The following is a 4,622-nucleotide window of genomic DNA, read 5'->3' on the forward strand; positions in this document are numbered from 1 at the left end:
GCACCAACCACAGGTTCATTACAAGTGACAGAAGAGGCATGTGTAGAGATGTCACATCTGAGTCCAACTCCATCACACTAAGGAACACAAATTCTAGGGAGTGTGTGAGTACTCATTTTGTCATAATGTGTTATATCATTGGGTGGAGACCCATATAATGAGAGTGAAGGTATACCCACATCCTGGGGAGGACTGATGTTCTCAAACAGAGAGAATTATTATCTATCAAGAGAATTGGTGACTCCAAATGGGTTAGGACAGTCTAGTATGTCAAGTCCTTAGCATTGTTGCAAGTATCTGTGAATCTGGTCCTTCAAGTAATGAACATTGATTGTCACTGTGGGCCTTGAGGGGAGGGGGAGAGATGTACAGAATAGATGGAATCAGAGCAATTGTGGGGCAATGGAAGTGTTCCACAAGATCATGGAATGATGGATATAGGACATGTTAAATTACACCAAAAATGTATAAAAGTCTATTGGCTAAAATGTAAACCATAATGTAAAACATAAGATAACTGAAAATTTAGAAAATTATTTTTTAATGAAACATTTTGTGTGATCTATTAACTTTAAAAAAAGATAATTAAGAAATAAAATTTTTTAAAAAGACTATATAAGGCATACAGAAATCACGTGACTCCCTTGATTAATGCTGATCATAAATATGACTCCAAAGTCAGTGCTACTGAGCTGACACCACTATACAGAAATAGCCAGTGGATAAAAGAAAAAACACATAAAGGGTGAAAACCCTTACATTGCATGGGTACTACAATTTTTTTTTTGTTTTTGATCCAGATGGCCTTCCTACGTGTAACAAGCAAGTGAAAATTAAAAAGAAAGAATAAAGTTCACCAAATGCAATGAAATGAATGTCTCATGATGATTGAAGAGATTGTTGTTATGGGGAGAAGAATGGGGTGAGGGGGGTGGGGTATATGGGGACCTCATATTTTTTTAATGTAACATTAAAAATTAAAGAAAGAAAAAAATAAAAATAAAAATAAAAAAAGAATACAGTAAAAGAGAGGAGCAGGTGAGGGACAGAGGATGTGTTGGGGATGGCCAAGGAGGAGAGGGGAGAGAAAAGAAGCAAGTGTATATTGAGGAGGATATGCAAGAGTGAGTAGTAAAATACCATTATGTGGCACTCAACATGCTATGGATTATCTTCCCTGACTCTAGCATAAACTACAAATATTCTGCCCCTACCCAGTAAAAATGACACAGAAATGGGGAAATATATAGTACATAAGGCAGGTGAACAACTTGAATTCTAATGAGATCCTGTTAAGACTCGCATTAATACAGTGGATTAAAAGAGAGTAAGCAACCACGAATGCAAATTAGGTAATAAGGTGCATTACACTTTGTTAAAAGAAGAAAAACACTTTCAGAACATGAAATTACAGAATTATAGTCAGGAAAAATCTAAAACAAAAGTATTAATGGAGTAAGGAAGAGGGGGCTTGTTCTACCAGATATTAAAACAATAATAAATGGGACAGAATAGAGTCCAGAAATATAAGAAAGAGATAAATACATACACACAAAGAGAGAAATTATGTCAAATCAGTGAGGAAAAAATGGATTATTCAAGAAAAAGTGTTGGAACAACTGGATAGATATTTGTAAAAAAAAAAACTAGATCCCTAATTCACGAAAATAAATACTAAATTTATCAAAGATCAAAATAAAATCATAGGGAAGCGGATGTGGCTCAACTGATAGAGTGTTCATCTACCATATGGAGGGTCCAGAGTTCCATCCCCAGGGCCTCCTGACCCATGTAGTAAGCTGGCCCACGCATAGTGCTGCAGTGCGCAAGGAGTGCCATGCCATGCAGGGACATCCCTGCATAGGGGAACCCCCCACGTGCAAGGAGTGTGCTCTGCAAGGAGAGCTACCCCGCGTGAAAAAAGTGCAGCCTGCCCAGGAGTGGCGCCGCACACACAGAGAGATGATGCAGCAAGATGACGCAACAAAAAAAGAGAGAGAAGCAGTTCCCCAGTGCTGCCTGATAATGCAAACAGACACAAAAGAACACACAGCGAATGGACACAGAGAGCAGACAATGGGGGTGGGGGAGTAGGGGAGAGGAATAAATAAAAAATAAATATTTTAAAAAATGAAATCATAAAATTTCTAAAAGAAAATAAGGGTGAATATTTTATAGACACAATAATGGCAAAGTCTGAGCATGATCTGAAAACCAGAATCAAAAAAGGGAGAATAAAGATGTTTTACTACATAAAACTTAAAATCTTCTGAATGGCACTATTAGCAAGGTTGAAAGACAAACCACAAACTACAAAAAAAGATTTTCAACATATATAACAGAGAGTTAACATCTCTAACATAAAAACAGCTCTTAAGATTAAAAAGAAAAAGACAAATACTCCATGTATTAGTCAGCCAAGGGGTGCTGATGCAAAATACCAGGAATTGGTTGTTTTTATAAAGGGTATTTATTTGGGGTAGGAGCTTACAGATACCAGGTCATAAAGCATTAGTTACTTCCCTCACCAAAGTCTATTTGGAGCAAGATAGCTGCCGAAGTCTGCAAGGGTTCAGGCTTCCTGGGTCCTACATTCCTGGGGCTTGCTTTACTCTGGCTTCAAGTTTCCTTCCTTCGTGGGGCTGGCTTCTCTTTTCTGTGTGTACTGACTTCCCAGGGCTCCAGTTTAAGTCTTCAGCATCAAACTCCAAAATCAAAACTCCAACATTAAAAGCCCTCAACTTGGTTCTTCACTATGCCTATTATCTCACGCCCTAATCATAACTCAATCATGCCTAGGTACAGATCAGATTATAAGCATAATCCATTATTTCTTTTTGGAATTCATCAATTATATCAAACTGCTACACTCCAGTAAATACATGAGCAAAGATTATGCTCAGACAATTCACACAGGAAGAAACTGAAATAGCCAATAAGCACATGAAAGATGTTTGACCCCACCTGTAATCATAGAAATGCAAATTAAAGCAAGATAATGTTTTCATCTATCAGATTGGCAGAGGTTAAAAAGATTAACAAAACCTCAAGTTGGCAAAATATAAAAAACAAGCATTCTTGTGCACTGTTGGTAGGAGCATAAATTATTACAACTTTTCTGGAGGGATGTTTGTCAATGCATATTAAAATCTGAAATGTGTTTACCCTATCACTCAACAATTCCCCTTCTAGGAATTTTCCTAAAGAAGTTATTGGAAAAATTTGCAAAGGCATATTAACAAAACATTCGTGGAAGCATTGTAAAGCACTTAAATGTTTGCCAGTAGTGGACTAGTTACGAAACTTATGGTACATTAGGGTCATGCAATGGAATACTGCACAGTCTTTAAAAGCATTGTTGTGAAAACAATTCATATTTATGAAACTGGAAAAATGCTTATATCATACTGTTGAGTTTTCAAAATAAAGACGTTTACAGGAAAGTTATATAACACATATAAAAGTTTAGGCATATATGAACAAAAATGTCTTTGAAAAGTATTTACCAAAATGTTAACAATGTTTCTTTTTAGGTGGTGTGTTACCGGATTTTATTTAGGTTCTTGACTTATGCTGCAGAAATGAATTTCAAGAGCACATCGTGTGAGTTAGGCCAGTAATTTATTTAGGTAGGGAGGGAAGAGAAATGGGAGAAAATAATAGATCAGGGGTCCCAGGTAGAGAGGAAGGGGCTGAAAAGTGATAAAGAGGGCTGATTTATAGGCTACAGTTTCCCATTATAAGTTATAAATGCCCAAGTTTTACTTGTGTGGCCACATGGCAGAGGAAAAACAGAGAGAGTGGTGCGAGGGCAGGCACAGATCCACAAGCGAGAGAGCGCACAAGAGAGCGAGCAAACTCAGGCCTGGAGTTGCTTTTTGAACTGTTAATTATCCCACCCTTTTGCTAATGGCACGGGAGGAGTTTCAGCTGTTCACTGTTTTGCTTATTCCTCCCATCAATCTCCCAGGAGAGCCCACTAACAAAGTCCTTGGGGAATATCCAGGGCTTCTCCTGGCTTCTGGAGGAAGTCTTCTGAGTGGCAGAATCTTGGGGGTGGGGGTCTCCCAGCAGCCATCTTGGGGTTTATTGATGTCCACGTGGATTCTCTGCCAGGTTCCAGATCCATCTACTGATTCCCTATCTTACTAGCCTGCTTTAGTGGGATTTGGGAGAATTTTTCCTTTCTTCCTTACATTCTCCATTGTTTTGTTTTGTTTTGTTTTGTTTTGATTTCTCTTCCCTCCCCCCTCCCCCCCATCATCTGTTCTCTGTGTCTATTCACTGCGTGTTCCTCTGTGTCCACTTGTATTCCTGTCAGCGGCACCTGGAATTTGTGTCTCTTTTTTTTTGTTGCATCATCTTGCTGCGTCAGCTCTCCATGTGTGCAGCACCACTCCTGGGCAAGCTGCACTTTTTTTGCGTGGGATGACTCTCCTTGTGGGGTGCACTCCTTGCATGTGGGGCTCCCCTACACAGGGGACACTCCTGCGTGGCAGGGCACTCCTTGTGCATCAGCACTGCGCATGGGCCAGCTCACCACATGGGTCAGGAGGCCCTGGGTTTGAACCTGGACCTCCCATGTGGTGGGCGGACGCTCTATCAGTTGAGCCAAATCTACT

The sequence above is a fragment of the Dasypus novemcinctus genome, chromosome X (genome assembly GCF_030445035.2).
Source record: "Dasypus novemcinctus isolate mDasNov1 chromosome X, mDasNov1.1.hap2, whole genome shotgun sequence".
NCBI classification, from domain to species: Eukaryota; Metazoa; Chordata; class Mammalia; order Cingulata; family Dasypodidae; genus Dasypus; species Dasypus novemcinctus.